Raw genomic sequence first — 21,749 nt, forward strand, 5'->3', positions numbered from 1 at the left:
AAAGTCCTATACTAAAATCACCGTGTTACCATAAACTCAAATTCAAACTCAAACTTAAGTGAGATCACGTTAGTGACCAAATGACCAATACATTAAACGTTTTCTTTTATTTTCTGGATTACACAGTTTCCTGATGTTGTTCATGTGTCATATATAAGTTAATATAATTTATATATAAGTTAATAACATATAAGTTAATCTTACCAGCCAAAAATGATCATGTGTCAAAATGCATTCAACAGGCTGTGTGAATTAAAATCATTAATAATAAACAATATTGTAAAATACTCTGGGTCAGAGCAGTTTGCTAGGAGGAAAGATGTGCCAGTGTTCATTTATATACATGTTCTAAATCGTATTATAGTCAGTATTTAGTGTTCCATTTTGTAAATCTGCCTTTACGTAAGTCTTTCTCTAGCTATATTTCCTTGCAGTATTTTGGTTGTATAGATCTTACTTTTTATCAGTTTCTCTCTCGTTTTCCCCTCATCCCTGTCTCCCAGCTGTGTGGATGCTGCGCTTGCTAAATGTCTCTCTGTGCTGATTGCCTTGTGAGACAGAAGTGCTTTGTGCTGTGTTTTTTTTAATGAATGTTTGAGAAAATGGGCTTCTGACTTCCGTCACTGCTAACTTAAAACACTTCAACTGCTGAGTGACACGACAGCTAGGACAGCTTCCATGGGGTGTAAGAAAGGGGGAAAAGGGTTAATGAAGTGGCAACAACCCCAGTATGGAGGGTAACGAAGGAGGAGAAGGCCAAGTGGAGGGAGGGGAGGAGAGGGAATCAATTTTCTGGAGTACTGGGGAGCCTGTTAATTCTGGCTTCACTGTAAGGTTGTGTGAAAGAGATAGCCAGCCTCTCTCACTTTCTCTCCCTATCTCTCTCTCTCTTGCCCTTGCATGAACACACACTGACATACACTCACACACAATGTCCTTCCCTCACTCAGCAGGGTGCTGACAGTGACTATCTGGCAGCCGGGCTTGGCGATATTGGACAAAGGCTCTGTCTCGCCTCTCCTTGGGCCCAAAGCCACTGAATGCTCGCTCGCTTATTTGACACTATGAATGGGACTGAAAACATCTAAACAAACGAGTACAGTTTGGAGTCCATTCGTGCAGCAGCCATTTCACAAAGTGAGCGAGTTCCCTGCAGCCCTACCCACAGAGGTGCAGGAAACTCAATGAGTCACCGGCAGCTCAATGAGTCAGTGGCTGGATCATGCAATTGATTCTGCTCCTATTTACTGCCAATGTGAGTAAGACGCTGCTGCAAAAAACATGGTTGAATAAGTCTTCTGTACATTTGGCTGCTGCTTTTGTACTGAACAGAGACATGGAAACTGTGAACCGTAGCCTCGGGATGTTCTCTGACAATATGATTTTTAAGCCGCCTTGGTGTTTCTGCTGAAATTGGATGCACACTGACTGCTGTTTAGATTTGCACTTGCTGAATGCACAGTGCCAAGCACTGCCAAGCTCAACTGTCTCAATTTTACAGCTTTTTGGATATAAGCATCTGCCATATAAATAAATCTTGTGTGTTTTGCAGAACCCAGAAAAAAGCACAATTGCACAATGTACAGAACTCCAAGGAAACACTCAAGGTTGCAAGGAAATAACTATTGTAAACTAAAAATGCAAAAAAAAAACAAAAAAAACCATCTTTCAGAGCTTGCATTGCTTTTTATAAATTGAATTGATTTTCTTACTCACATCCTCTTGAATTATAAACCCTGTTGCTGTGTGTATTCTTTTTGGCCTTTTTTTAAACCTCTAGGAGTTCCATCTTTCTTATTTGGCCATTCCCTTCTTCGTCTATTGTCTGTTATTATATCTGCACTTGCCAAAAACACTGGCATTTAGGCATTCAAGTGGTTTGGGGTTTAGACTGATCTGAAACCAGGTCCTTGAAAAAAAAAAAAACAGCTTAAAGAGCCAGATACCAGTGACATATTGAAACTAATTGAAGCATCACTTCTCCACATAGTAGTATTTTAAAACATCTGAACTTTTAAAAGTTTAACACAGTGTCAGCCAACCAGTACTGAGTGTCCCATCCCCAGCTCACTATATTATCCTTGGTTTGTGTATGTATTTGCAGCAATGCACAATGCCTGCTTGTGTTCTGACCCCTAACAAGGATATCAAGAATGAATCTGGTAAAACTCTTGATAAAATTCTGCAATTGGATCCACACTGCTCTCCACATTTCTTCTGACTACACATGCCTTTGTATGCTGCTTGCTTTCTCAGGAAAGATCTAAAATTGGGTATAAAATCATATATGTAGTGAATGCATTAGGGGTGTAATGCAATGCTACTATCTGTATCTGTTTAATGTTCCAAATGTCTGTGGACATGACTTTTTTGAGGTTTGTCTTCCTTAGGGCTGCTGGAAAAAGAAGTCACATCAACAAAGAGCAATTGGCTACTTGCACTTAGGGCTATGACGCGATTCAGTTTTGATAGTGGTAGCATTGTTTACAGCAGTGCATAAGACGGCAACACAGTCTTACAATAAAGTCGTAGTGTTGGGCTAATGTTCATTTGTGTGTTCATTTCTATTAATACGTATTTTCTTACCTTCATAGTCGTTTATGTATGACAAAGCATACAGTCTAACACCTTTCTCCAACATAGTAAATGGAGCTTTGCAAGTGTTCTTATATATGCGATGAATGTTGCTGACATTCATTTCTGGAAGCTCCTGCAGACACCGGGTCTAAAATAGCACTGTTACTATTATGGTGGACAAGCCAGAAGCAGAAGTGCCATTTTGGTTATAATGTGAAAGTGTTTGCACAAGTAAAATGCAGATGTACATTCAGCTATAAAGCTGGGATGTAGTGCTGCTGCTAGTAATAGTGGGGTCCACTTATACTTATACTTATACTTATACTGCCTAATTAAACTTTCCGGTAAGAACATTTTAAGGTAATTATTTAATAATGACAAGAACAGTGAAAAGCCTGAGCAAATAACTTGCAAGTTAATATTTTTAAATTAATTAAACTATTATTTTGGGAGACTGCAGTAGAAATATGCTGCCTTGTGCATAGTGCATGTTCTAATTGGACTATATGGAGTGAGACTCTATAAATTAAAGCATTTCTTCTGTGAATTTCAGGTCAGTGTATACAGAAATAGTAGAATATTATAGTAGAATATGGTTTTGTTTTGGTGATTAGGTAGAGCTACTGGAGCAAACCAATGAGGATAGACAAAAATGGTGTACCTCTTACTCATATCTGTATTTCTATCTGTTTATCTGTTCACCCTGAATAATGTGTTCATATTTGGTTAGAATACATATACGGAAATTGGGCCTCTTTTTCTTTAAAGTTATGCTGAAGGTCCTGAATTAAATATCTTCCTCTGAAATACACCGATCAGCCACAACATTAAAACCACTGACAGGTGAAGTGAATAACATTGATTATCTCATTACAATGGCACCTGTCAAGGGGTGAAATATATTAGGCAGCAAGTGAACAATCAGTTCTTGAAGTTGATGTGTTGGAAGCAGAAAAAAAGCATAAGGATCTGAGTGACTTTGACAAGGGCCAAATTGTGGCTAGACGACTGGGACAGAGTGGCTCCAAAACAACAGGTATTGTGAGGTGTTTGGTTAGTACCAAAAGTGGTCCAGGAAGGACAACCAGTCAGCTGGCAACAGGGTCATGGGCACCCAAGGCTTACTAAAGAACATGGGGAGTGAAGGCTAGCCAGTCTGGTCCGAGCCCACAGAAGAGCTACTGGATCACAAATTGCTGAAAAAGTTAATGCTGACTATGATAGAAAGGTATTAGAACACCCAGTGCATCACAGCTTGCTGTATATGGGGCTGCATAGCCGCAGACTTGTCAGAGTGCCCTTCCTGACCCCTGTTCACTGCTGAAAGCACCTACAATGGGCATGTGGGCATCAGAACTGGACCATGGAGCAATGGAAGAAAGTGGCCTGGTCTGATGAATCACGTTTTCTTTTACACCATGTGGACGGCTGAGTGCGTGTGCATCGCTTACCTGGGGAAGAGGTGGCACCAGGATGCACTATGGGAAGAAGGCAAGCCGGTGGAGGCAGTGTGATGCTCTGGGCAATGTTCTGCTGGGAGACTTTGGGTCCTGGCATTCATGTGGATGTTACTTTGACACATACCACCTACCTAAACATTGTTGCAGACCAAGTACACCCCTTCATAGCAATGAAATTCCGTAATGGCAGTGACCTCTTTCAGCGGGATAATGCATGCTGCCACACTGCAAAAATTGTTCAGGAATGGTTTGTGGAACATGACAAAGAGTTCAAGGTGTTGACTTGGTCTCCAAATTCTCCATATCTCAATCCGATTGAGCATCTGTGGGATGTGCTGGACAAACAAGTCCGATCCATGGAGGCCCCACCTCACAACTTACAGACTTAAAGGATCTGCTGCTAACATCTTGGTGCCAGATACCACAGCACACCTTCAGAGGTCTTGTGGAGTCTCTGCTTCAATGTGTCAGAGCTGTTTTGGCGGCACAAAGGGGACCTACGGGTTAGGCAGGTGGTTTTAATGTTATGGCTGATCAGTGTATGTAAAAATCGTAATTTTTCCAAGTATATAAGGAATGTAGATCAATTATAGATGTGGTTCTTAATCTGAAAATCAACACAAAGTTGTTTAATTGATTGTCGTTGTTGATTTACCATAATCCAATGCACATACTCTAAAAAGCCGTGTCTTCACCATGTAGACATGTCTACAAACTGGACAGAAAAGGGAACAAGCATCATCATCATCAGCACTTAATATACTACTTATTTTCAAACACATTCTTCCTCCCACCAGATTTTAGCTTTTCAGACTGCCTGCTTTAGTTTAAAAATTGGTCTGCCTCTATATGTTAGAAGTGTGCACCAGCCTACACCACAGAATGCACTGTATAGGTTAAGACAGGCATATCACTATCAAATTATTTCTCCCTCTCCCTAAATAGCGTATAATGAGAGCTGCTAATGTTCACTCACAGTGGTCAAAGAGTTTTCCCTAAATAGGGAGGACATTAGTGGCAGCAGCTGCTCATATATAGAGAACCTGTTCCCTATTTTCCACTAGTTTTGCTCAAGATCCCTCAACAACAGCTACATAGGACTAAGAACTCATCCGCGCACTATGTGCACTGCTCAGTGTTTGCTTATGCTGAACTTAATTCTGGATATAAAGAGGACAGAGTGAATTGTATAAGATAAACCTCTATGGTACGCACTATGTTACTATTGGGTAAAAAATGTTTGTACAATGTTTTTCTGCTTAAAATAGAATAATGGCAAACAAAGGATGATTTCATGCAAAAAAAAATATCAAGATATCAACCTGCATAGCCAACAACTTTAACAAGCATGTGGAACAATACATAAAAAGTGAAATGTATTACAAATGCATTGTTTAATTATCCTGCTCTTAACATGGCTGCCACTCTACCTTATTCTCCACCACCATCATCATCATCATCATCATCATCCCGCTACCATTCCTGTACCTCCTTCTTCACCCTTGTCATCATCATCCTCACTTTCTCCATGTAAGGTGGCTACCATCTCATCATCTTCTTCATCACTAAATGATGTCTCATCCTCACTAGCATCCACTGGGAGTGCTACCTCTGCTTCATACTTCACTGAAGTTGAGTATAACAAATCGGCATTTATCTGATACATAACAGAATAATTGAATAATTCTAACATAATCTTTGAAGAAGAATACGCATATATATTCACATCATTCTGTGCTGTTTACAAATGCAATAACTATATACCCACCTAATGTTAAAGGAGGTGTAGAAAAGATCTTTACTTACTTTGGCTGCCAGTGAATCATATGATAATTTTTTTCATTTCTATTAGTTAGTATTGGGGCCACACGTCTTGATGAAGAATGGACTCAGAAAATTTGTTGTTGCTTTTTGTTACAGCAAACAACGAATTTCGTTATGTTGCCTGGACGCAACACAGTACCATAAAGGGATAAAGTTCAACAAAGCAAGAGATCTGCTTTTTCAAATTCAGCTGTCTGCTGTGTTAATTACAGTTTGGTGAAATTTGGTGTAACTAAGATATAAAGGAGTAAACGAATATTCCAGTACTATTGCATAAAACATAAAGGTTTATTTTTTTCTTTAGTAAAATGTATATACGTGGAATTCTCCTATATCTTACAGTAGTGCACTTACAGAAAATAGCCTAAACTGTACTGTACCACCATCTCCCCATGTCAGCATTTCTTTTTTCCCTGACACCATGGTCTTTTTTCAATTCAAGTGAAAACTTATGCTGTCAGCAAGACTTTCTAGGAACACTGAGCGACATTTGTCCTCCAATGGGTGTTATGTCTATGTAGCAACATTACAGGAAATGTTCTTTTTCTCTTTTGTTATGTAAGACTGCCATACGTAATTCACCAATAGGCCACAAGGGTCATTTATTTTTAAAGAGTGGGTGTGTTGCCTGGGAAGGTAAAAATTAAAATAGCAGTACATAATAGCAATCTCACCCCTCTTCCCTCTCCCACGCTGATCAGCGAGGTAAACACGTTCACACACTTTGTTCACTTCATATCATAAAAGTTTATGTTCACTATTTATAAGCCGCAAAATATCACACTGCCTATATACTGTAAGTCTGTAATAATCTTGAGCAGTAATTATTGAATGTATACAGTTGGTTTTATTCGATATACCACAGTGCTTTTGAATTCTCGAATCTGATCGGTCAGAAGGTGTTGATTAAGTTTCTATAACAGCATGGCTTTATAGAATAGTTTGGCTGCTATACAAATCACAAGATTGTATTAATTTGCTTATAATACAGTATGTTATTGTTCGTATAGCAAGAATTAATTCCCAGGGACTTGTATGGAGAATGCTCCACATGAAGGGATTAAAAAAATGTGTGTATTTGTTGGGGACATGTGGAGATGTTTATTTGACATTTATGGAAGAAGTCTTCATTGTCACTGCTGTGACATTGTGCAAAGGTGTAACTTTTTTTCAGATATAGGAAAGTCTTCAGAACGGAGGGTTTATTACTCCTTGGTAATATGACAACCTGCATCATCTTATTAACTTCAAGAGACAGAAACATAAGAGGTTGGTGAGGGAAAAACTGTTTATAGCTGCTTTACGCTTTGAGAATGTAAGCTTTCTCAAAGCGCTGTCAGTGAAGCATAGTCGGAGGGTCTGTAATTTTTAGTTTTGTTTTGTTATGGTGGAAACCATAACTCAATATTATCAAGGTTATTCCGTTTATTCTTGAGTTCAGAATGAAAAGCTCTATAGCTTTGTTTTACAGTTAAATTTGTCTCTGACTCTGCATGATCTTTTTTCTATATGCGATTTTATTTCAGGCATGTAACAGCACAGCGAGTGTCCCTGACTGGTTCAAAAGCTGTGAACAGAAACCAAAAAATAAGCTTACTGTTCTCACCTATGATGCTTCTCATTTCTTGAAATGAGCCTCCTTGTTTCCTTTCTTTGTTTCCCTTTCTTGCTTCTCTGCTCCTCCCTCAGAGGAAGCTAGGAAAGCATGCGAGGGCAGGAGGAATCAAGGACAATGTATTTACCACTCAGTGAAGCGTCACATTAAAGCGACTTAATGATCAGATGTTGCACCAGTATATTAATTATATTATGGGTCTGCTTATATAGAAGAGTTATTTGGCCTACACGCTGTATTAATCTTAATTTTAAAATATATTTGCATGTGTACATCACACACTTAAATGTTCATCAGCAAGATTCTACTCATCATCTGATATTTCATAAAGCAAGGCATCTTTTAATTGACTTTTATCCAAGGACTGTTTGCTTTTGTTTGTTATTTGTATATATCTTTTTATTTAATTAAGAATATTAATTTTGTATTTGTCATGCTTACTATTGTATGATTTATTGGAATTGGGTGAATCATAAATACAATTTTAAAAAAAAGGCTGGTCCCGTTAGGAGTCACCACAGCAGATCATTGGTCTGCGTATGTTTTTTGGCACAGTTTTTACGCCAGATGCCCTTCCTGGTGCGACCCTCCCCAGTTTTATCTGGGCTTGGGATCGGCACTGAGAGCACACTGTCATGTGGCTGGGGTTGGTTCCTTGGTCAGGAATCAAACCCGGGACGCATTGGTGAGATGCCGTAGTCTAACCACTAGTCTTCCAGGGACCCTGGCAACTAACAACATTATGGTATCTAATTTAAAATGCTAAGGCAGGCCAGTCAGCCCAGAGTTACTCCAATGCCACATCATGATATTTGCACCGAGCCACTGAGTCTCAAAACCTGCTACACTGCACATATGAAATAGTAAGTTAGTTGGAAATTATATTGAAAAAGTTAACCTAATTTAAATTTAAATTAATGTAATTTGCCTAAATTAATGCCATAAGACATGTGTTTGTTTTATTCAGCAAAGGTGGCACAGCTTATAGAACTGCTGCTCACTGGTTCGAGCCTGAAATCACTGTCTGTTTGAAGATATGCATGTTCTCCCCGTGCTCCTGTGGGCATCCTCCGGGTTTCACAATTTCCTCCCACGTCCCATAAACATGCTATTAGGTGGACTGGTGACTCTAAATTGCTCAGGTTGTGAATGAGTGTGTGAATGTGTGTATGCATGCTGCTTTGTGATGAACAGCTGTCCCATCCAGGGTGCATTGCTTGTTTTCTGTTCTTTACCTGCGTATTAGGTATAAGGCTAGCTATGTCCATAATAATTCTTTGGACACAATAATGATCTCAGAGATAGTCTTTAGATGGAGACAGAGATTTTCAGTGAATATCTTATGCTTTCAGGCAGGAGTTGCATGTGAAATTACCTGAAACTGTAAACTGTGTAGAAATGGTTTCAAATCGAGAATGCATCTATTTGAACATTATTATACTGATACTGGTCCCTGGAGGACTAGTGGTTAGGCCACCTTGCTCTTACCGCTGTGGTCTGGGTTTGATTCCCACCCAGGGAACCGACCCCAGCCACTGGGGTTACAGGCAATAGTGGATTCTCAATGCTGGTCCCAAGCCCAGATAAAATTGGAGGAGGTTGTGTCAGGAAGGGCATCTGGCATAAAAACTGTGCCAAATCAAATACACAGACCAATGATCTGCTGTGGTGACCCCTAAAAGGGAACAGCCAAAAGAGGAACAACAACATACTGATCAAAAGATAATTGTGACCTCAAGGTGATATTTATTGTTATTTATGTTTTCAGTCCCTTTTAACTCTGTAATTTTAACTTTTAATTAATGCAAATGGAAAGAACAGTGTGCCTGTGAAGCTGCTTTGCACTTGCTGATTAAATAATTCTATAAATAAATTTCCAACTGAACCCTTTATTGAATCTATATTGCATTATTTGTGGCAGTCAACTTCCACAAAATGTTTAAATTCTCACACATCTAATTATAATTTTGTGCCGTAATTGTGGTTGATTAATTTAATCAATTTATTAATTTAATTAAATGAAATATTAATCATTTTGTTTGCAAATTAATCAAATGTCAAATATAGGCTACTTACAATTCTCTGTTATGAACCTATGTGGAAAGAGTCGGCTTATATTGGTATAGTCAAGCAGAATAACTGACTTACTGAAAAAAGCTGGAACTCCCTACTAGTATATGGCCCGGTTATGGCCTGTTTCTTTTGGGCCAGACTCAGGATTCGAACCAGAGCTGGTTAAACTAAATAAATATTGACATGCAGTCTGTGGCCTGGATATGTTTTTGGACAAGTCTTTGGGCCAAGCTCGGGCCTACATTAAAAAAAGAGCTGTGCTAGTAGAATTCGCACTTCACCATTTGTCCCTAGTGATTTCTTTAATCTGATTGATAGGTATTGATAGGTAGTAATTGTGTTAAAAGTGAATAAACAAGGTTTATAAGGTTTATCAGTTTTACCTGCAATCAGAATAACTGTAGGAATGGAAAGAATCTGATTGCTGATTGCCTGACTGCTAGTACGAATAGGTCAACCCAGTCTCACAGAAAAAACATTTGCATGCAACTTATCTGCAGTATTTTCTATATGTTGAATATCTGTTCTGGCACAAGTATACGTCATATAGAAATCTATCAAACTTTCATTTGAATGCTCTGTATTAGAGGTTCTGCACCAATGTATTTCAACCAAGCCCCCACCCACCACTACGCTATTTAAATCAGATCGACATGTAATAAAACATTTTACCCGTTTCTTTTTTTTTTTAACTTTTTTAAACTGAGCATAGCCCACTAAAGTGCTTTTCGCAACATATAATTAGAGTGACAGCGCTCATGAAATAAGCTTCTCTTCTCTGCAAACACAATCAGGCTTGCAAGTCATATGGTAACACAGTATGGTAACACAGGTGTTTTCAAAACACAGAAAGTCTCTGCATTCTCAGTAGCCTAAAGAATTTACAGGGTAAAACTATTGCCATTTTGAAGATACCCACGTTACCATACCACGTAACTTACAAGCCCGATTGTGTTTGCAGAGAAAAAGAGAAGCTTATTTCATGAGCCTTGTAAGTCTAATCATATGAAAGTTTGATACGTTACTGTGAATGTTATGCTTGTGCCAGAATGCTGATGAGAAGGTGCTGCAGATAAGCTGCATAAAAACTTTTTTTTTTTCTTTGAGACTGGGTTGAACAGGTAAGCTAGCAGCATGATGATTGTTCCCACTCTTCTGAACCTTTGCACTGATGTTAGCTAATATAGGGGAAAAATCTATTATTTATTTTCACACTAACCTGGCAGCCAGCTAAACCTCGTCATACCAAAATGACTCTCTGAGCCACAATCACGCTGAGGCACATGTTGGCTTCTTTTAAGCTTGACCCATGTCCAAATATCCTGTCTGCATCCTTATCTTTATGTTTTATGAAATGCTAAACAAATAAAACCAACATTTTTCACTTCTACCAAGCACGTCAAGTCCTTTATGTTTCCACACTTCTTCCACAGTCTTCTCTTTTTAAAGTAAGTACATTACATGTGATCTGAGTTCAGCTTACTTCCCTTTAATGGTGTTTTCAAGCACAAAACAGACTTTAAATTGTGACTGTAGGAATATTATCTCCAAAAGGCCAGCCAATTGCCTCAGCAGTCCAGCTCTAACTGACAATGCACCTCTCCTCTGTCTTCACTTTCCAGACTAGCAAAGAGAGCCACTGTCTTTGATATAGCATTCAAGCCACAGAATCTTGTTCATTAAAACACTCCGGCAGAGTCATCTGAAATATATGGTTGTAATGGAATCAATTTCCAGTGCAGGGGCAAGCATTGACCTCATCCACTTCCGAAGGCAGTTCGGCCTGGGCCCGCAGAGAGAGCTACAGAAGGCGAGATGGTCATGATTGATTAGGAATGGCGTGTAATAAAATTCCCCGGGGCAAAGGAGCAGACCAGCGCAAGACCAATAATTACAATCCAGATAATGTTGGTAATTACAGCCATGTACAGAGTGGGACAGTGGACAGATGAAGCCATTCCTGTATTTGCATGCCTGTTGTGACTAGCCAACACTCAGTATGCTCTCACTGCTCAACACTATCATTGGGCCTCATTTATCAAGCCTGGATATGAACAAATCTTTATCTGTATAACATTTGTAGGAGCATTTACACAAGAAATTTGGTATTCAAGAAAAAATATCAGAAAAATGTTTGTATCTTGATGTGCTTGGTGACCGTGATCAATTGGATTTGTTTCATGTCAAACCATTTTCTTTTCCCCCTCACATAATTCACACCTAGTTCACTTTTCCTGTCATTTGTCTCCAGATTTTAGCTTTCTCAGGTGCTGTTACACTACTAAATAATATAATTTAGACATCAATGAGTCAAATACCTTCCACTTCTGCCTCTGAGAAATTAATTTTCTCTCAGTGTTTAATCATAAATTTGCTCAGCTGTCTGTAAGCTTTACTTTTTATGGAGTTTGTGGGTGTCACTAAATGCAAATGAGCTGTAGCATGAAGTGAGAATCTGAGTTACCGAAACTTTTGCATATCTGGAGATTTTTAGTTCAGTGCGGCCTAAAAAAACATCCACACACAACTTCACTACGAAAGTTGAAAAATAAGGCCTCTTGTCTTTATCCTAAACATCATTTCATAAAGATCATTTATCTTTATCATCATCCCCAGCATCAGTGAATCTGCAATTTTTCAGCCTTTCACAACATCCTCACACCATGCTAGACTCCAAATCAATGCACCACCCCATCAAAGCAGAACTGAAAGATCAAAAATGGAGCAGGTGGATGTAAATTTGGTGGCTGCAACCCAGAAAGATATACATCAAAAACTCCATTGTGTGAATTCTTTAGTATATTTGCAGGAATATAACAGAATAAAAAATGGGTCTTAATGTAGTGGTAGGCCATTCATTTGTAATCTACAGGTCTGTCTTTTGAGCAGTGTGTAAAAACCTCTTTAATCTTATTCAGAGCAGAACATCTGGCTTGGCCCAATGCTAATCCCACATCCACAGCAAAACTCTATGTAATCAGTTGCACACACAAAGGCCAGCTTGCCCAAGAGCCAGGACATTCATAAATCCTCTGACTAACCCTGACCCGCACACACCAACATAAAGATCTTTGTGAAATGACTCCACCGGTACCTAGTACAAAAACGAGGGCATGTGTTACCTCATACATTCTGCAGTAATAGTGAGAAAGACTGGTATACAGAGAGAGAAAAGACAAGGCTGAGAAAGTGCTAGACAGAAAGAACCAAACAAAGGGAGATCGAGCGATAGAGGTCTCAAAAAAACAGCAAGGTCACACAGGCATAGAAGAAACAAAAAGCCCCTCTATGCCATGATGGTCACTGCTCTCCACTCAGACACAATGGAGCACATAGAGTTTTGAGTATGCACAAAGCCAGAATGGTGTCAATACATATACAACAATCAGCATCTTCAGCAGGTCATATTCGTATCATATATGAACAAAATAAATGTGGCAAAGTAAATGAGTATTTTATGGGTATAATGTATGAACTGTCAAAACAAGCATGACTCTAAAGTTTAATCTCGTGCTGCAATGCGAAGCACCTAAATAAAACATAATAAAAACAAAACATCTGTTCTCATAAGCATAATCCATTATAACGAAAGAGATATTGGCCCTGAATAAAGTGAGTGATTTAAAGCGACAGGAAGGACATGAAGACGGAATTGTATTCGACATGGCTGGCGTGGCACCTGCTGGCGTTTAAATGACTGATATTTCTTTTCCAGTCAGGCGTGCTGAATGATGACTGTGAAACGGGTCGTTTGTCTTGAAAAAACATTCCCCCCCTCCACAGCATGCGCTCTCATTTCAGAATTACCTTTCTTCCCCGCAGCTACACAATCACACCATTTCTGCCATACTGCATCGCCATACCACTGCCGCTGAGCTTCCTTGCTCTCCAAACAGATTACGGCACGTCAGGAATCATGAGTCTCTGCCAAAGGAGCTGGCACTGAGTGGCCACCCACACAAGCAGTGTGCGTTCTCATTGCCTAGTCGCTATTATGAAAATCACACTTTGCCGTAGGTGCGTGAAGGTAGATGGATAAACACCACTGCTGAGCTCTTTTTGGAGGAGATGAGCTGTTGCACTTAGACACAGCAAGACATTGATGAACAAGAATGTTGCTGGGTGACACAGACCTCTCAAAGCCTGTAGTACACACTGCAAGCTCAAAGAGACAACTAGAAACACTAAATGTGATGTTATACTCAGTAGTATGTCTATTTATATGTGTTTTGTGTGTGTGTGTGGGTGTGTGTGTGTGTGTGTATGTAACCAAGTCAGGTTGCTGAAATGACCTGCATAGTGCATACACAGTGCATCTAAATAATTCACTTTAAAACAAGAACCTGCCTTTAAAAAGGCCAAAAATCAGGTGACAGAAAACAAGCGCTGACAAAGCGGATTGCAACTAGTGGATGAAATCAACTGCAATACAAAGTAGCATAAAAGCACAAGACAATAAAAAAATGTAATTAAATACTGTAAATAATATACAAATACTGCTACTCCTACTACTACTACTCCTCCTACTCATAATAATAATAATAATAATAATAATATCAAGGTTACTGCACAGTTTTACCAAGTTTATTTATTTAGTTAGTTAGTTGGTTAGTTAGTTATTTAGTCATTCATTCATTCGTTTATTCATTCATGTATTATTATTATTATTTTTTTTTTTTGTGGGCGGTGGTTTTTGAATAATTATGCTGCAAGTGTAAGATACTTGCACAATTTAAAGCAGTGGGTTTTGATTCATTTCACTGACACCAGTCCTGCCTATTTGTCCACTAAACTAGTTTTGTTTTTTTTTTGGTTTTTTTACTTGATACTGAATTTCCATGACTTTTTGGGGGATTTACCAGGACTATGTAACCCCTGCAATTTATTCCATTAATATAACATTTCTAAAACTTAAAGCCCCACTTTGGTCGTAGTCTGATCTTAGGCATCACCAGCAGAACAGTATTGGTGGACCTGACAGTGCTAGCTAGAGTGGAAAGCTGTAGGAGTTCTCAGAGACAGGCTGGGAGAGGAAACATACTTCTTCATATAGATGAGATGTTAATATATTATATTAAATTTATACTTGATTTGGTGTGAAATATACAGCCATTGTAACTACTGGAGTAAGTTATCGAAGTGTTAGGTTATGAAAAACCTCAAAGTCAGGCATGATTACAGGGCTGAAAAAAGCCTTAAGCAACATTTATTACAATAAAAAAGGGTCAATTTTCAAATAAGCATCTAATGGTAAATGTATATAGTGAGATTGATTGTCATGAATGGTTCTAGTCTTGATAATCATGTTAACTTGCCAGAAAACATGTCTAAATTAAGCAACTTGGAACCTTTCTTCAGAATTGGTTGCTTGCCTGTAAAATAGTACTTACACACCACAGTATAGAATACAGCAGATCCTAATTATAATTGAAGCAAGCCAAAGGAAGAAAGCTCAGATTTTCACATCTTGAACTAGAGGTCTCGCCACTGAGATCTCAAGTAAGCCTGCAGTATTTGCATTCTTGCACTTACCAATTTACACTCAATTCACAGCTTGTCCAACATTTACTTACATTGCTCAAAATTCAATGTGAAATAATGTAGTTATAACAAACTCAGACAATGCTTAAGGTCAGAATCGGAATAACTAAGCCGCTTCTCTGTTTTTGGCACATTAATTCTGAGATCTGCTCTCCAATGTGAATCTTTTCCATATTAACTCACTGTTGTAACTTAAATCCACTCAGAATATGGTCCAAAGTATAACACCAGCCTAATTTTGGAAATATTGACATACTGACCTATAATATAACAAAAAAATGAATTAAAAAAGGGTGACATCCATTTCTAAAGTAGCTCATCATACACTGGAAGTTAAAAGTTTTTGAGGTTTTGGAGTTTCTTATGTTTTATTACAGGTCAGTCACTATTAATGCCATGGACCAAACAAAATGATATAGAATAGCAGTTAAAGAAGGAAAACTAAATCTCTGTGAAACTTGTCAACTGCTCACTCTCAGATTCTAGTGTGACTCTAATGAGTGCTTTGACAAAGGCAAGTGCACTCGAAGACTAAACCTATTAAGCTTACAGATAAGAGACTCGAAGACGGTGCCTAATTGAGTGATAAAAAATTTTGACAATCTCAAACTAGATTACATCAAAATTGTTCCAATAAAATTGTCATTTCTAACACTTCTCAATTCAGTTATATCAATTCTTTGCTTAGATTTTCATGTTAGAGTATTTAAAATGAGATCACTTTAACATAAATGTTAAAACACAGGGTATAAAACTTTTGACTGACAGTCTACGTCTTCAACTAACCTCTGACCTCCCACTTGAATCAATGACTTCTTTTGTGCAAATTCAGTAAAAACCTTTTCTGTGCCACTTATAATGCACATAATGTCTTTGATGAGTATATTTTTGCACAATTGAACAAGAGCTTGTTTAAATTTCTGGTTAAGCATTTGATCACTGGTGTGTGTTTGAACTCAGTCAGAACTGAATGTCAAGGCTTTAGGTCCTATTTTCACTGCGATATGAGTCACTCTGTTTAATCCTACAGCCGTCGCTCCAGGGCCATGATTCATTAAGCAGTTCTGGCTCAAGTAATTGTTTTGGACCTTTTTTTCTTGCACTCCCACTTAAAGGCACATTATGTCTTATGTTAGGTTCTGCCCTTGTGCTGTGCTGTCACTCTGATTTGGGTTGCCTCTGATTGTAATGTGTTTTCACTGAGTGCTAGTTGGAGATACATATGGAAGGACGTATTGTAATAAATGATGTCTGCTCTCTCACCACATTCTCTGCCTCTGTCTGTCTTACTCTCATTCTGCAGTTTATCATATTGTTCTGTTGTTCAACATGAAGAGCACATCTGTTGCTCATTGAACATCTGTACTCATTTGCATATTAATGAATAATTATGTTAATTCAATTGCCACTAGCTTTTTGATTTGCATGGATTAAAATGAACATTCAGGGAGTGCTGCGGCTATTCAAATGAGATTTCTTGCACTTGGATTAATGATTAATATATCTACAGTTAATAAAGTGGTTAGAAAGCAGTGAACAGTCCGAGACCATTCACCACTGCTTAGTTTGTTACGTAGCTTATAAATACATGACTGTTTAGTTCTAGCATAACTGATATGTTTGCTGCTAAAAGCCTGTATAATAACAAAAAATGTTCAAGTGCTGAAAAATCCCTAAAGTAGTTGCTCTTGTTCAGCACAAGGACTTATCTGTAACTGAAATTATTTGAAGAAAAAAGAAGAAGAAAAAAAAAAATAAATGTAATTATGCTAGCAGTGCAAGAGTACCAGTGGAAAGCAGCTTTCAATGACATTTGTTCTGAGTCATCTATGATTAAGATAGTTCTGAACCACTACCATCTTATCATCTGACCCTTCTAGAGAATCTGGACATTCTATCATTTAACTGACATGCTTGAAAATCATCAACTGATAGCTTTATAATCAGCATTATAGTCATTTAAATGACAGGCTAATACCACATTATTATATATACACACATACACACACACACATATATATATACATAGTGTTACAAAAAGGTAGCAAATTAGATATTACATTAGATATTACAATACAGTGGCTTTGCATTTTGTTCACTTGAATACTATTGTGATCAAGCTACTATAATAAGTACAGCATTTTTGCATCATAAACTCTGTATGTGATATCTATTGCACAAGCGGCCCACCAAGAAGTGATACTATTAGTTTCACTTGCTGCCAAATGAAAATAGTTCCATTGCCTGCTCCAGTTCTTATTTTCTGTTGAGAGCTTGTGCATTGCCTGATACTGGCTACTGTCAGAGGAAGAAAGAAAGAAGGAAGGAAGGAAGGAAGGAAAGTAAGAAAGAAAGAAAGAAAGAAAGAAAGAAAGAAAGAAAGAAGGAAAGAAAGAAATCACAAAGCCATGAGAAGGTGAATAACCTCTAAATGATACATTTAGCTCATTCCACTATTCTGGAAAAAAAAAAAAATCTATTCCTTTCCGTATCTAACAAAATGTCTCCTAGCACCCTTAGCCAACCGAACCTCCTTACTCTGACTCTGTCCTGGTGTTCTAATGTATCATAGCCCAGGCTTGATGGATGAGCTAGTCTCTACACATTGATATGGGGTCTATCTGCAGTATATCAGAAGCTTGGGCAATGCTAAGGCAAGCTGTCAAGGCAGATAACGGCATCATGCCTGGAACACCTTTTGAGCTGAAAGAGCCGGTAGTGCGAGTATTATAATGCAAAAGAAATGTTGTGAACAGTGCGAGTTGCACAGTGAATGATAACGAGATGAATTTATACAGGGATTTAAAACAGCCCATACAGAGAGCTAAGTATAAACTAGCAAGGGGTGAACATGCCCGTCATCACTTCAGAGATAAGACAACAAAAGAAGAAGTGAATTAGTGGATTTGAGATGAGGGTGATTACTGGGAGGACAGGATTTGGTGGGATTGTCTGGGATTGTGTCAGGGACACAGAGGTAACACTGGAGTAACCACCTGTACTATGACACAGCACCATAGCCTTATATAGTCAAATGCTACTTCAAATACTACCATTTCCTTCATAGCAAACACAAGAGGTTAGTCATCAGCTAGCACTACAACTAGCTCTTTTATCTATGTTGTTCAATTACCCAATGGCAAGTGAATGCTTTAATGTACTTTTTCAGTCCTATGTTTTGGATTCCAGAAAATGTAACTAAATAGGCTTTTAAAAATGTTGTAGCAAATGTATTTTAACTTGTCTAATTTTATGTAATTTACCAAGGCACAAAGCTGCCTAGCTTCCTTCAGATAAGTTGTGACAAGTTTATAAGCCCCCATCAAGACACTATCCATGGTGATGTGATGCGATGCATATACCCTCAACAGGACTGAGTGAACAGTCAACGGAAGTCTCCACTCAGTGGAGATACGGGAAATGGAGGAAAGCCTAACTCCAGGTCATGTATGCATCTTAGCTAACTTCGCAAGCTTAGTTGTGGACAGCATCACATATTCACAATCCTGCAGGTCGCCAGATGGTGGATGATGTAAAAAAATTTAGTGTTGAGGGAAGACGCAGAGGAACTAAGAGGTGACTGTCAGACTGAGCAACAGCACAGTTCTTATCAAACTCGCAGACGGCAATGATAGATAACAAGGCAATGAGGGAAGGGAGTCCGAATGGCTCCAATGAGTACAATATATACTCTGTGAAGAGATGAAAGTAGATGGCAGCAGTCTATCGCCAGTTTTGGAGGACAGGTTACCTTTTGCTCCAAACGTAGTCACAAGCTGTTATGCAGATAGCTCCAAGGTGCACACATATACAAGGCGAGAAGAACAGAGGGAAGAGTGGCTGTATATCAACAGGATTCATATCAAATACTTCCTTTGTGACATGTTTGGACAAGGTCTTGGTATGCGTCACCTATGAACAAAAAAGGTATCCAGGTGATCCTGGTAGTCAGGAGATCATAGTCATAATCTGTTTGTGCCAGGTGCCCAGACTAGTGATTCACCCACCCCCGATGTCACAACCCTACCACTCTGTGTGAACTCCAATTCCCAAAATCCCAAGTCCACAACCAATCCAATTCACCATTTTCCTCAAGCTAAAAGCTGTAATGCGCCAGCCAAATACTCCGTAACTCATTACTCAGTCTACTATATATACACTTTCCCCTTGGTTCTTGTTAGTGCTTCATTGCCTGTATCACTAAGTAGTTCTTTCTCTCTTAGTGTTTGCCCTTCTTGTTTTGCCAATTTGCTTATTTGTTTGCAATTTTGCTCGCTTTATGGTTTTTGACCCTTTCGTTTGCTTTTTCTGACTTTTTTGTCTTTGCCTAACATTGGAGTGTTTACCTGGTGTCATTTCTATAAATAATACCACTGTGTTTGATGCATTTGTCTCCAGTAATATTGTCAAATCCTGACAATTTTTTTTTTTTTACATTTATAACTTCAGGGGTGCTTTGGCCCAAATCTTGCTTACTATGAATAATTCTAAGGCTAAATATGTATATACGTATGTATGCATGTTCACCACTAGGCTATTAGAAGATTACATTGAGCTTTCATTTAAAAAAGGAGATATGAATAAACTCAGCCTGCAGTTAAGTATATAGATACGGACCCCTGACTCTGCCACCAGGTAACTGTCCTAAGCTCTAGGCATGAATCCAGTACTGATGGCAGTCTACTCAATAGTGTGATGTGCTCCCGCTGTGGCCCTGAGTAAAGCACTCCAAGTGATACAGCAATATTGCTCATCCACTGCTCTGACCCATCCCTTTATGTGAAAGTCAAAATGAACCAGCATGTGCTTCTACGGTGGCATATGTCTGAGTCCTAGCTCTTACGATCACAAGCTCTGCACCTTTTTGCTTTACCCATGCTATAAAACACCTGAATGTACATGAAGACAGTGCCACAGCCAGGGCAATTTTGCAATTGAAATTCAGAAGAGAGAAGTTTTTAGAGATTAGACATTTTTCTGTCGATTGCCTGCAGACTAGAGCAAAAACATCCATCTATCCTCATGTGTTGTACATGAACATGTAATAAATTATAATTGCTATTTTTCTATTCTCATGTTTATTATTATTATTATTATTATTATTATTATTATCAACTCTCAGTATCATCCTTTCTCTGTATCTCCTGTTCCTTTTCTCTCTCCAAGCTGAATGCATGTCACTCCAAAAAGGTGATTTAGCGTTGGCTGTATGATCTCTTTGACATTTTCCTGACTCCCTGAGATCCTTTATCAGTACAAAAGATACAGTCAGATGTTAAAGTGATAAGTGATATTATATCAACATGAATATAAGTTACAATCAGATTAACTACAGACAAAAATGAGGCCACAAAATGTAATGGCAATCGACCCTGAATGAAAACATGATAATGGTATGATGCATCAGAGCAATGCAACAGACGATGACAGATGTTTCTTGTGAATGCTGGAATATCATTGTTCATCTTAATACTTATCCTAACTACATGGGACACAGCTGATCTGACCACAAAGGCAAACGGTGATGTCTTTATTTCCATTTTCTTCTTCTTTGACTTCAAATAGAAAACATGTTGAATAATGCTGCGTGTAGGCTAAAGTATCTTTTGGTGTATGTCTGATATTTTGAACAATACACAAATAACACCTGAGCGCCAAGCTCCTTCAATAACCTTCAGTGCATTTTACTACAATAGCGTTCTCAAAGCTGGAAATTTAAAAAAAAAAAATACAATTTTGCAGAACTGAAAAGTTTAGGCTGAAAGCAGAATTACAAAACGGAGAACTTCAGACAAAATTGTCAAACCAATGTAATGTCTACATTAAAGGTGGAGTCAGTGATTGTTCATCGTGAACTGTCTGTCTCTTTGTTATCACTGTAAATGGGTGATGAAAAAAATGTAAGACCTGAGGGTTTTTTGGGAAAATGTTATATGTTAATATTATAAATATGTTACTTATAGGTGGCTAAATGTATATGAGGAGGTTACACCAATATACAGTCAGGTCCATAAATATTGGGACAGTGACACAGTTTTGGTAATTTTGCCTCTGTACACCACCACAGTGGATTTGAAATGAAGCAGTCAAGATGTGACTGAAGCGTAGACTTTCAGCTTTAATTCAAGGGGTTTAACAAATATATTGCATTAACCGTTTAGGAATTACAGCCATTTTTTACAGAGTTCCTCCATTTTCACAGGCTCAAAAGTAATGGGACAAACTAATATAATCATAAATATTAGGATTATTTTTATTACTTGGAAGTAAATCCTTTGCAGTCAATGACTACCTGAAGTCTGGACCAAATGCTGAGTTTCCTCCCTTGAGATGATTTGCCAGGTCTTTACTGCAGCCATCTTCAGTTGCTGCTTGTTTGTGGGTCATTCTGCCTTCAGATTTGTCTTCAGTAAGTGAAAAGCCGCTCAGTTGGGTTGAGGTCAGGTGACTGACTCGGCCATTTAAGAACATTTAATTTCCAAGCTCTTGGGCTGCTTTCACAGTATGTTTTGGGTTGTTATCCATCTGTACTGTGAAGCGCTGTCCTATCAGTTTTGCAGCATTTGACTGAATCTGAGCAGAAAGTATAGCTCTGTACACTTCAGGATTCATCCTGCTACTTCTATCAACAGTCACATTATCAATAAACCCCAGTGACC

At 38.4% G+C, this 21,749-nt stretch overlaps 1 protein-coding gene across 1 annotated transcript in view; it reads right to left on the bottom strand.

The window, feature by feature from the left end:
- Positions 1–21,749, bottom strand: part of ntm (neurotrimin) — a 365,797-nt gene that overhangs the window by 244,604 nt on the left and 99,444 nt on the right. The window lies entirely within an intron of this gene.

Source organism: Pangasianodon hypophthalmus, chromosome 17 (assembly GCF_027358585.1).
Source record: "Pangasianodon hypophthalmus isolate fPanHyp1 chromosome 17, fPanHyp1.pri, whole genome shotgun sequence".
Classification (NCBI taxonomy): Eukaryota; Metazoa; Chordata; class Actinopteri; order Siluriformes; family Pangasiidae; genus Pangasianodon; species Pangasianodon hypophthalmus.